The sequence below is a fragment of the Sus scrofa genome, chromosome 9 (assembly GCF_054392235.1).
Source record: "Sus scrofa isolate SSC_HxYL_T2T_F1_AM1 chromosome 9, Sscrofa_HxYL_maternal_Yorkshire_Landrace_v2.0, whole genome shotgun sequence".
In the NCBI taxonomy this organism is placed as follows: domain Eukaryota; kingdom Metazoa; phylum Chordata; class Mammalia; order Artiodactyla; family Suidae; genus Sus; species Sus scrofa.
In genome coordinates this window covers 58397523-58410748 of record NC_139391.1, presented here as the reverse complement: position 1 = coordinate 58410748, position 13226 = coordinate 58397523, and the positions used below count along the sequence as shown (strand labels likewise).

Here is a 13226-nt window from a genome sequence, read left to right as displayed (position 1 = left end):
CTGCTCTTTCAGGGTTCCTTCCAGCGTGATGTGCGCTAAAGCAATACCCACTTCCACATCACTCTGCACTGACTGACCTCTCTTCTACCCTGGTCACTGGGCTAGGCACCAGGGGAACCACAGGAAATATTACAGGATTTATTGGGGAATACGAAACCCACACACGGAGCAGTTAGACCCTACAAGGATAGAACAGAATCAAACAAATGTGTACATGCAGAAGGTGGTGTGAGAACTCAGAGAACAGAGACTGACCCAAGCTCTAGTCACAGAAAAAGACCTAGGAAAAGACATCCAGAATCAACCATCCACTCATCCATTTATTTCTTGGTCATTTATTAAATATTTACTGAATACTTGCTATGTCCTGGGTCCTGTGAAAGTCATTGAATGAAAAAATAAATCTCAAGTTGTTTAGAGGAAATGTTCAAGTTAGTTGCAGAACTGGAAACAGAATTCTTGTCTTTTTTTTTTTTCTTTCTTTCTTTCTTTCTTTCTTTCTTTTTTTTTTTTTTTTTTTTTTTTTTTTTTTTGCAGCACCTGCATCATATGGAAGGTCCCGGGCCAGGAGATAGAACCTGTGCCACGGGAGTGACCTGATCCACAGTAGTGATAATGCTGGATCCTTCTCCAGCTGAGAATTCCTGTCCTGACTGAGACCATCCTGTGTCAGGCACTGGGACAGCTGCAGGAAGGCTGTGCTGCACACTGACTCAGCGTCCCTGACACTCATCCAGCCCCACGAACCTGCACGTGTTTCCGAGTATCTCCCAACATCCTTCTCCTCAATGAGAAAATGTGGGTCATAATAGTACTCCCTCATGGAGCAGCTGTGAGCATGCAAAGACGTAAACACGTAAAGGGCAGAACACCATCTCAGACACAAAGTAAGTGCTTGATAAATGTCAGCTTTTATTATTATCATGGAGCTACCTCAATGGATAAAAGATGGTCCCCATCCTTAAGAAACCTTGAATTCTAATGGGAGAGCAGCGTGTATCCATGATACAAGAGCTTTGGGGGAGATGTAAAAAACAAGAAAATAAATGAAACGAGAGCAAGAGTAAAGAGATAGAAATGCAAGCGTAATATGATAGACTGGGCAGCGTGGTTTGAATATAGCCATTCTATGTATTGCTTTCCAAGTCTGCAGAACAGTCATATCTTTAAATTCTGGAAAGGAAAACATTTCAGAGGCCACCTAGTCCATGCCCCTGTCTTCCATCTATTAATATATTAAGAGCACCAATTAAAAGCCTATTATCCTCTAGCATACACTCCAGTCACGTTGCAAGTGCCATGACCCATGGCCACTTGGCCCGGAACGATGCTAGAAGTGCTAGAATCTTGAAAATAGCCCCGGAGGGAAAGAAAAAAAAAAAAACTAGTAGGATGGCTCTCCAACGATGGGTCTTGGGAAGCTAATTCCACAATCAGGCTTTTTCTTCCTTTCCTCTCCCCAACTAGGACTGAGAATTGTTTAAATATCAATATCCAAGAGGTAAAGCAAAACTCAGGTCACAGGTAAGAGTGGGCCAGGGAACTAGTCTGGGGAATAGGATGGGCATGGGAATGGGACTAACCAGGGAGAGATGCTGCTCATTGAAAGCAGACAAGAAGTTATGATCACAGATTTGATCAAGCTGATATAAGACTAGTGATGAGGAGTTCCCACTGTGGCACAATGGAATCGATCCGATTAGCAACAGGTTTGATCCCTGGCCACACTCAGTGGGTTAAGGATCTGGCGTTGCTGTGAGCTGTGGTGTAGGTCACAGACATGGCTCAGATCTGGCATTGCTGTGGCTGTAGCCTAGGCCAGCAGCTGCAGCTCTGATTTGCCCCCTAACCTGGGAACTTCCATATGCCATGGGTATGGCCCTAAAAAGCCAAAAAAAAAAAAGACTAGTGATGACATCAGGGGTGCAGAGCACCAAATACAAAATCCAGCTCCCAGGGGTGGGAGAAAGAATAGAAATTGTTTTGTAGAATATCAGGGGAGAAGTCAACCAAACTGGATTCAGAATAAGGAAATGTTACAGGAATGAAGACCAAAGCATATACATTTATTTTATCTCTTTTGTCTTTTGTCTTTGTAGGGCCACACCTGCGGCATATGGAGGTTCCCAGGCTAGGGGTCCAATCAGAGCCCCAGCCGCCAGCCTATGCCACAGCCACAACAACACCAGATCCAAGCCGTGTCCGCCACCCACACCACAGCTCACGGCAATGTCGGATCCTCAACCCACTGAGGGAGGCCAGGGATCGAACCCACGGCTTCATGGTTCCCAGTGGGATTCGTTTCCACTGTACCATGACGGGAACTCCCCAAAGCCTATACCTTTAAACCCAGCACGTAAGGTGAGGTCAGGTGGGAGGCTCCAGGTGCCCGGGATGTACACATAGACCCAGCAGCCATGGTGGAGGCAAAATGACTCCAGATTCTGTTCTTTAGTACAGATGAGACCTCTGACACATAACTGGACTGGGTTTTCACTGCTTAGACAAAATGGGACTGAACCACCAACTTTATTAACTGCTCCTGCCCAAGCACCAACCCGGAGGACAGTATAAGGACCCATTTCATAAATGCACATACCTTGCCCCCCACCCCACAGCCCCCTGCAATGTTTAGTGAATTAAGGAGTCTTGGCATGAGTGTGTGGAGGGACCTAGAAACCCCTTTGTCCTCTTGGCCGCAGCGCCCCTCACCGCCTGGGACCATGGCCAGGCAGGAGATACAATTAGTCAGCACCAGCCCCTGATTCAACTCCCAAGCTGCCACTTGTCGATGTGGCTCTAAATGTCACCGCCGCGGAGGCGACCCCACCTCACATCCCTCCCCTGCTCCCAAGCTGCCCCCAATAAACTATTGTTTTAAAGCAGCTCATGTGTTAATTAAAAAGTGGGAATCAATTGTCCTCATCTCTCCATTCCAGGCTGCTGTGCATACAAGGATCAGAGCTGCCTCAACTTAACACAATTAGAGATAAGGGGAAGCTGACATTTCCACAACCTGCCTTATCATCCTGCTGGAAAAACGGCCCAGATTAAAATGTACAAAGATGTTTTCGTTAGTCCCTTTCTTCCTCCTTTACCTTCTTTTAATCATCATGAAGAAAGCTGACAGTCAAGCTGATGGGGGAGATGCGAGCTCTAGCCTGCGGCGATTAGCCATCCCGAGCCCCCACGTGGCCACCTAGTGTGAGCCTGGCTGCAGACCCAAGACCGTGCCCAGGGCTGGGTGCAAAGAAGTACTCCACCTGTGCCTCCACATGGCAGACAATGGCCATGCGGCAGGAAGGATGGACTTGGAGTCAAGAGCCATCAGCTTCTCTGGGACCCTGTTACCTTATCTGTGAAAGGGGCAATAATGTGGACTGACCGTTCCCGCTGGGGGGCCACAGAGTCTGACACCAGGCACAGTCGATCCGTGTTTAGGTTGAATACAAAGGCTCTGGGACTCAGCCTGGGTAATTTCTGAATGGAGAAAGGAGGCTGTTCACGAGTGACCCCATCCATCATAAGCATCCCTGCTTCTTGATCACAAACCCTTAATCCAGGCAGTTGAGAGATACATTATTGCTAAGCAAACTTGCACGTCTGCTACTGGGATCACTCCTTTACAATGAGGAAGCTGAAGCTCAGAGCGACTAATGAACTGGCTGAAGTTCACACATGTGGTGAGCAGTGGGGCTGGGCTCTGAACCCAGAGCCCATTCCCTTTGCATCACCCTGTGCCCCAGTGATGCTGAGTCCTCTCTGGGCAGTCAAGAAATCTGGTTCCCCGACGTGTTCATTCATTCACGCCATGAAGATAGCACTCCTTTATTGATACTGGGCTGGGGGTATAGTAGCAGTTTTTCAAATTTGCCCAGTCTATGAGCTAAGATATTTTTCTGGCTGCCTCTGTCTCTGCTCAGTGCTGACATAGCCCTTGTCCATCTCACTCGCTATCTTCTGTCCATCTCCACATTCTGCAAACTGCCTCCCTCATCCGGCCCACAACCACTGGCAGACCACAGCTAGTACGCAAGCAGCACCCACTGCATACAAAAGCTGCGCTGGCGCCTGGCCGCATCACTATGCCCCTTGGTGGGCATGGGGCGTCCTGCCCTGATCCCCTCCAATGATGACAGATTGTGCTCCAGATACCAGGAGTGTTACTGGCAGACGCCCTTGGCTGCCAGCCCTTTGGGGATCCTTCAGCTGGAGAGGAGCATCTTACTCAAGGGCCTGGTTCCCTCCCCAGGTGGTCACCTCCAGTGACCCAGCAGAGACCTGGCAATCTCAGTCCACTCAGAATCAGGCTGAAGGGTCTTCTCTCTCCAGAGGTCCTCCCTGTGGAGTCCACCAAAGTGCTTATCTGCCTACATCCCAGTTTGAGCTGTCCCTCTGTCCCGCTGTCCCTCTGTCTTACTTCCTTCCCCACACCTCTGTAGGGGGTGACTTCAAGGGCACACCCCAATTTACAGATAAACAGTCCAAGATTAGTTGGTTAATAAATAACTAGGGTTAAGGGGAATTCCGTTGTGGCTCAGTGGTTAATGAACCAGACTAGGATCCATGAGGATGCAGGTTCAATTCCTGGCCCCACTCAGTGGGTTAAGATCCGTCGTTGCCATGAGCTGTGTGTAGGTCATGGACATGGCTTGGATCCCGAGTTGCTATGGCTGTGGTGCAGGGCGGCGGCTACAGCTCCAATTTGACCCCTAGCCTGGGAACCTCCCTATGCCATGGGCGCAGCACTAAAAAGTGAAAAAAGGAAGAAGTTCTGAGTCTACAGGAAAAAGAAAAGGAGCCCAAGTGAGCATGGCCTCCCAAAGCAACAAGGTCCACGAAGTGAGCTGCCTTGGACCCTCTAAGCCAATGCAGTCGCCAGACAAATACCACCAACTCTAGCAGATACATGAAGAGCAGGAGACTCACTCAGCCAAGTTCTGACCAAATTCCACAAGTCAGGGTGGTTTTACAGCAATAGCTAACTGGACCAGAGACATGGCCTGCACTGCTCTGAGAAGGTTTTTCCCTCTGTCTTCAATCTTATCTCCTCTGGAGTCTTCTCTTAGCAGAGCTACCCTGGCCAGCATCTTACCCCCTCCCCACCCAGCCACCTTCATCCTTCTTCTTCATCTTCAAACTTGCACAGAAAATTTTTCACCTGTCTCTGCTTCATTCTACTTGCAACATCACAAATGAGTTATCAACCATCTACCACCACTTCCACACCATGCACTTCCTTGTTGTCCTTTGAATGCTGACCTCTATCTCTATGTTTCTTTCATATGAATGTATTAAAGTTTAGCAGATTTTTTTGAATCACAAGGTCTAGTGGCACTGTGTTAAAGTATCATTTGCTTTGGAGAAGATGTTCCTGAAATGCACCTCTGCAGATTAGCATTACAAGCTGCCAACTGCTCCCCCGTGAGGTCTGTTAGCATTCATTCATTCACTCATTCACTCAACAAACATTGATTAGAATCTATGCTGAGATATCATCTGTGACTTGAGGCTCCCAGGCCACTAAATGGCTGAAAAAAATGGCCAAGTCAGAAATGGGTTTACTGGAGTTCCTGCGATGGTGCAATGGGATCAGCAGCATCTTGGGAGCATGGGGAGGCAAGTTCAATCCCTGACCCGGCGCAGTGAGTTATGGATCCGGTATCATCATAGCTGTGGCTTAGGTCACAACTGCAGCTCAAATCTGATCCCTGGCCTGGGAACTCCATATGCCAAGGGGTAGCCAAAAAAGGGGAAAAAAAAAAAAAAGGAAAGAAGGAAGAATGAAATGGGTTTACTAAGTCATCTGGCATAGCCATAACCAGTCCAGCTCAAATATGACTCACCTAGGTTTTAAAGATGTCTATAGATGTTTTCCTGACCAGTTTCTAGGATTTGTATTGTCAGAAAATCAGCCCCTTTAGTCAACACTGTAGTTCTCAACTCTAGCTACATATTGGGATCATCAGCATCACTTAAAATAAAAATGCTAATGCTTGGGTCTCCCCTTTGGAGATTCATTAGTCTAGGGTAAGACCCAGGCATCAGTGTGGCTTAAAGAGTTGCCGAGTGATTTAACATGCAGCTGGGGCTAGACAGCCATTGACTGACCTAAATCCCTAATAATGCAGCTTAAGATCATCCCTCCTACTCTAAACTCTGCAGGGACAACAGGAAAACAGTGGTTGGAGAACATTTTGGACCCTCGAAGTTTTCCTGAAATCTCTGCAGCTTTTCTACCCCAGGTTCAATAATCCCAGTCCCTTAACCTTTCCTCACAGGTCTTATTTGCAGCACTTTAATCACACCTTAATCTTGTTTTGATTTAGCTCAAATAGGCCTATTTCCCTGGAGAAAGCTTTTCCAAGCTAGAGGTCTCTGTTTTCTAGAAGCGCGTAACCCTGATGGTTCAATTCAATGGTCAGTTGCGCGGGAGTTGTTATATCGGTAAAGATTTGGGCAGATCATTTTATTTTACTTCTATAATTAGACTAGTTAAAATTGAAGCCCCTCACATTTCAACTAGGGGGCTACTGCAAAACTGGTTAGGAATGTCTTCGGTCACCTAATTCATGAGTCAGCTGACTTGTACAAGGCTGGATTTCCGTTCTCTTAAATCTTCTCTCTTCCAGCAGTTGCTGTGATCAATGGTCCTAAGAAAAATAAGACTTGCTCAAAAGTCAGCCTGTGGATTCTGAACTTGGAAGGAGGGGACTGGAGATGGCCCATGTAGTTAATCCTTATACACCCCTGAGCTTGATGAATGATCATAACATTGCTCATATCTCTTTAATCCAGGGACCTCTCACTGTTGTCATTTCATGTACATCTGCATGGCTGTCCTTTCACGTAAATCACATCAATCTCAATTTTAATTTGCTTATGATTCCAAGAGACATTCGACCTATTGTTATATTAGAAATGAGAGGAACATGGATTTATGAAGAATCCAAGCATAAAAAAATCTTCAGAGATTACAAAGGGGAAGTGGAAGGTAGTGAGGTATGGATACAGGGGTTTTAATAACATTTGAAGAAAAAACAATCTTTTTTTTTCTTTTTTGTCTCTTTAGGGCCACACCCCTGGCATATGGAGGTTCCCAGGCTAGGGGTCAAATCTGAGCTGTAGCTGCCAGCCTATGCCACAGCCACAGCCAGGTGAGATCCTAGTCACATCTGCAACCTACACCACAGCTCACGGCAACGTTGGATCATTAACCCACTGAGCAAGGCCAGGGATCAAACCCTCATCTTCATGGATACTAGCCATGACAGGAACTCCCAAGCATGTTTTAACTCATATATGTACATACTACTCTCAATATGTACTTGGATGGAGGGGTGCTAAGTGGTAGATTTCAGGAAGGGTTTTTCTTCTTTAGGGTAATATACATATAAAGCTTTTAACTCATCAAGGCAAAGTTAGGCTCATGGCCTGGCCATAGGGACTGGGCTGTCAAGACACAAAGCATAAAATTGAAGTTAACCATCATAGATCACTTATACCTGGCAGGATTTTTAAAAAAGCTTTGCTTGTGCCCTGAGTTTCTAAGAAAGAGTCAAGGTCTAAGGACATTCATCCATCAAACTGCTCTCTTGGAAACCACCTAAGGATGGTGGACAGACGCTAAAGAGAATGTTTGCCCGAGTCCTTTGAACTTCTTGCTGTAGTGAAGTCACAAACTCCTGCTTTCAAATCCCAGGGCTACCATGTGTCAGCTCTATGGTCTTCAGCAAATGGCCTAAGCTTTTCAAGCTTAGTTTGCTTATCTCGGCACTGCAATGAAACCTGAGTGTCAGGAGGACAAAAAAGAATCTTTATAAAGTATCCAGAGCAGTGTATCTCCAAGCTGGATGCTCAATAATAATAATGATAACCATAACCTAATTATCATTATTGGCAGCTCCTACTTAACAGTAGGGGAATTCTACAACTTTTGTTTGTTTTCTGGTGGGTTTTTTTTGTTTTTGTTTGTTTGTTTGTCTTTTTAGGGCTGTACCTGCAGCATATAGAGGTTCCCAGGCTAGGAGTCGAATCTGAGCTATAGCTGCCAGTCCATGCCACAGCCACAGCAATGCCAGATCTGAGCTGCATTTGCGACCTACACCAGAGCTCATGCCAACGGTGGATCCTTAACCCACTGATCGAGGCCACGGATCAAACCCTCATCCTCATGGATGATAGTCAGATTGGTTTCTACTGAGCCACCATGGGAACTCCTCTAAGACATTTTATTCTCTGTAAGGCAACAGCATATGGGGACAGAGGTTGAAGCCTCTATTTAGCACCTCTCAGATACCAACATAGAAACAAAACAGCAGATGCTGCCTCATGAACATCCACAGCTAAAGAAGAGCTGGGTTGGTCATAACTACCTCCATGCAGGTTTCAGGTCCTGATGAAGCCTCAGATGGGAGAAGGGGGCAAGGGGAGGGAAGGAGAGGTGTATCCCTTGGGTCTCAGTTTTGCAGAGTGTTTCCTCGTGAAGCAACCCTGGAAGCAGTTCAACAGATTGCTATTCAGAAATGTGGGTGAGATCTAATATTCACCTAATGCTGCTTGAACACATAAATGACAACCCTCTTGAACTCTATTCATTTAGTCTCAATGAAAGGCCTCTATGGTTATTTACGGATGCCACTCAAGAGAAAGAAAACGAAAAATACACCTGTCATATGGAATGGTTGGAATACGTTACATCTGAAATGCCCCTGAAGTAGGCTTTTGAAAACAGGTTGGTCTAATTAGTTATTGTGATCAGGTATCTATGGAAACAGCCATACATTTGTCCTTAAGCCCGAAAATCCCTTCCTCCTTTCAGAGCCTACAATCCACACACGCCAAGCTTAGACTTACACACATTAGCTCCTTGCAACACATACAAAATGAAAGAGAACAGAAACTCTAAGGAAAATGGAGGAAAGTGGCCTTGTTACATGGGGAGAGGGCCCTACCTGCCATGAGTAACTAAGGAATTCCAAAGGCCGAAAGTTGGTTTTATTCACACGGCATCGATTTGGAATAAGCCTGATAAACGACCTCCCCAACGATGCAGGGGTAGAAGGAATCGTCCTATTAATAGCAGGCTTCAGCTCCATTATGGGTTAAATGGGTTAACTGGGCTTTTGTTGAATGGCCTTGTAACATAGTAACCATTTATAACATAATTTCTATGGGAAAATGTGTCCTGAATTCCAAGTACTCAACTTCTGAGACACAGACTCTGTGTGCGTTGAGGACTTCCTGCATCCTCTGAGCAACAGCCTGGGGAAGGAGAGGCAGCCAGGAGTTCAAGGTCCACAAATGTGGGTTCCAGCCCTCACTTTTACACGGGAGTGTCAAGTCATGTAACTTCTCTGGGCCTCAGTTAGTGCGGCTGTAAATTGCAAAAGGTAACAGCCACTTTGTCCAGAATGGAAGCGCCACCAGGGCAGAACCATGCCTCTCTGACTCACCTCGGCTCCCCCAGCCCCTCATAAATATTCGGTGGGGGAAGGAATGAATGAATAATTGCCTCATCCCAGCATGGTAAGCAGATTCGAATGGGGTTGATGCATGTGAAAACAATTCAAGAAGCTGTAAAATGGAATACAAATGAGAGACATGATAATTATAACCTATTGTTACAGACAGAATGTCACCTTCTGTGCATGCCATGTAAATGAGGATGCCAGTGTCAGTGCTCATTCAATGGCTGAACTGACACCCAGAATACTGAGTGGTACAGACGGTCCATGCGACCTCAGGTAGCAGCAGGGGCTGGGGCTGGAAGGAGGGTGGAGAAGGGGAAAGTGAGTTAAGAAAAGCTAAACGAGTGGGGACCTTGGCTAGAAAATAGGCTCATTAGATGTAGGCAGCTCTGAGCAAAGGAATACAGGTACAGGGGTCTTGTAAAGTCTCTCTAGGGACTGGGCCAAGGACTAGAAGGCCATTCTGCCTGAGTGCCTGAGGCAGAAACAAAGAAGAATGAGACCAAAGAGACTGGATTCCACTCCAGGCAGCTTAAAAAAAAAAAAAAAAAAAAAGTGATGCCTGGGCAATCAATTAGGAGGGATGTAGAAAAGGCAAATATGAGATACAGGAGTTCACGTGTAAGCAGAATGAAGCAGGACTCAGTCAGATCCTTGCCCAATGTTTGCCAGCCTACATGTAATGGGTTTTTTTTTTTTTCCTCTTTAAATGATTTTTATTTTTTCCATTAGAGTTGGTTTACAGCATTCTCTCAGTTTTCTGCTGCGCAGCAAAGTAACCCAGTCACACATACATATATATATTCTCTTTCTTGCATTATCCTCCATCATGCTCCATCATAAATGACTAGATATAGTTCCAGTGCTATATAGTTCCAGTGCTATGCAGCAGGATCTCATTGCTTGTCCATTCCAAAGGCAATAGTTTGCATCTATTAGCCCCAGATTTCCAGTCCATCCCACTCCCTCCCCCGCCCCCTTGGCAACCACAAGTCTGCTCTCCAAGTCCATGAGTTTCTTTTCTGTGGAAAGGTTTATTTGTGCCATATATTAGATTCCAGATATAAGTGATACCATATGGTATTTGTCTTTCTCTTTCTGACTTACTTCACTTAGTATGAGAGTCTCTAGCTCCATCCATGTTGTTGCAAATGGCATTATTTTTTTCTTTTTATGGCTGAGTAGTATTCCATTGTGTATATGTACCACATCTTCTTAATCCATTCATCTGTCGATGGACATTTAGCCTACATGTAATGTTTGCCTCTTAGTTATCACTCATGATGAAGCTGCTGAGATAGCCCCAGTGCTAATGGCCAGGCTGGGCAGCAGAGGAAGGGCAGGGATGATATTGAAGGGAATGTCCCCAGTACAGTGACCCTGGGGGCTTTGTCTGGCATGTGACTTGGGCAACCGGATTCCGGTTTTCTATACACTATGCAGAATCTTGCACAAAGATTCTCGGTGCAGCCACAGTCGGGCCACTTGCGGGCATGGCTGGGGTTTCTAAAGAGTGAGACCCAGGCAGCAGCTCAGACCTTGGCCACAACTGAAGCAATAAGACAATAGACATTCTGAGTTTGAGTGGGAACCCGCACTGGGAAAGTCATCCCTGTCGGCCCATGTGTGCTCCCTGGAACTTGAATCTTCCTGCTTCCAGGGGTGATCCTTCTCCTGAGCATGTGCCACCGGATTAAAATAGATGGCCCCCTGAGCTGCCGTGGTCACCTTTCCCGCTCCAGCGACCAACCCTGAAATGCAATCTAGAGTGGCTCTATATCTCCTTCTGCGGAAACAACTTTAAAGGGCCAGGAGAAGGCAAAAAAAATTTTTTTTCACATTATGGAAGAGAAAGAGAGACAGCGAGACACAAGAAATTCTGGGCAGTGACACAAGAAATTCATCTATGCAGTTTTCCGTGGTCCAGTCCCTGATGCCAAGTTAATAAAAACGCACGTTTTTGCCCAGTGTAGGGTGAGACTTTTGAAGAGGGACAGGGTCAGGGTGTGGAAGAGGCACAGGTTGGAGACGCAGAAGTCTGAGGTCTGACCTCTAGCAAGGCCACCACATCCCCTGAACTAATAGCCTTGGTTTCTCCATCTGTGATACAAAATGAAATGCCTGCTTCCTGCTACATAGAAGCATTATGTAAATCAAATGAGATAATATATGTAAAAGCACTTTGAGAAATTAAAAGCACACTCCAGAAATAAAATATTGATTAAAGGAAATCTATCCAATCAATGGTATTTCCTCTATATCTAGTGTGTTTATTACTATTATTTTTTTAACATACGTTATTATCAGTGGGATGGATAGGTTCTATTTATCTCACTGGAAACGCCACGAAGTTTAGAAAGTCCGTATTTTGCTAAACCTAAACTCCACACGAGTCGTCTCTTTGTGACAATTTCCCCATCTGGAAACTGGATAGAGAATATCCCTACCATGGCAGTACATAGGAAAATTAAACAAAATGGCCTAAATTCGCTTGGACATTCACAGGAAGCTTTATGTGTGCAATCTCTCTAAAATGTTTCTCATTTCTGTGCTTAAACACCTGATGCAGGCAAACGGGCCAAATGCATGAGAGGAAAGCTCCAATCCTAGGGCCATAACTCTGTAAATTCATTAACTGTGAATTATGGTTTTGCACCAGGCTTGGCTTCCAAGGCCAGCATCACACATTCCTAAAGTAATGTGCCTGACACCAGCCGGAAAAGGTCTTTGCAGTTCCCACCTTGAACTCATGGAGAACGCCTACCTCATCTGTTCCCTGCGCTCAGGATAGGTGACCATCTCCAGGTCTGCGATGCTGCCTTCATTATCCCAACATTTAAGGGCTGTGTCATCGGCAGAGGAGACTGTTTAGCCCCAAACTGGCCAGCAGGTGAGCAATGTTACAGGGAGGCAGGAAGCGCAGCATCCTTGGGCAGAGAGCCCTCTTCCTGCCTTTCCCCTAGACTGAGTCTGGGGGCAAACAAATGCTGAGGTCCTGTTGTGTGCTGGCCCCTGTGTCTGGCATTCAACTTACATCATCTAACTCAATCCACACATAACTGTAACTCAGACCAGCGATTCTGATCTTTGGAGAAAAAGAGATTCCGATTTATTAGTCTTGGGGAATGGGTCCCTCTATCTGCATTTGAAAAACAGCTAGAGGAGTTCCTGTTGTGGCTGGGTGGTTAATGAATCCGATTAGGAACCACGAGGTTGTGGGTTCGATCCCTGACCTTGCTCAGTGAGTTAAGGATCTGGTGTTGCTGTGAGCTGTGGTGTAGGTTGCAGATGCGCTGGGATCCCTTGTTGCTGTGGCTGTGGTGTAGGCAGGCAGCTACAGCTCTGATTCAACCCCTAGCCTGGGAACCTCCATATGCCGTGGAAGCGGCCCTAGAAATGGCAAAAAGACGCCCAAAAAAAAAAAAAAAAAAAAAAAGCCTCAGAATCACCTCTAACTGTGTTTCTTTCTTTCTTTCTTTTTTTTTTTTTTTTGCCATTTCTAGGGCCACTCCCGCGGCATATGGAGGTTCCCAGGCTAGGAGTCGAATCGGAGCTGTAGCCGCTGGCCTACACCACAGCCACAGCAACGTGAGATCCGAGACTTGTCTGCAACCTACACCACAGCTCACGGCAACACCGGATCCTTAACCCACTGAGCAGGGCCAGGAATCGAACCCGAAACCTCATGGTTCCTAGTCAGATTCGTTAACCACTGTGCCACAACGGGAACTCCCCTGAGGCTTTTTAAATCTGGCA

General features: G+C 46.1%; 1 protein-coding gene and 1 long non-coding RNA gene across 5 annotated transcripts in view; both read right to left on the bottom strand.

Moving 5' to 3' along the window:
• The window catches only part of NTM (neurotrimin), a 1001303-nt gene that overhangs the window by 832249 nt on the left and 155828 nt on the right, over positions 1–13226 (bottom strand). The window lies entirely within an intron of this gene.
• On the bottom strand, positions 10158–13217 carry LOC146399933 (uncharacterized). Its single transcript, XR_014815594.1, has 2 exons — positions 13044–13217; positions 10158–12804 (listed from the first exon to the last, which is right to left on the bottom strand). It is a non-coding gene; the product is annotated as an uncharacterized LOC146399933 (long non-coding RNA).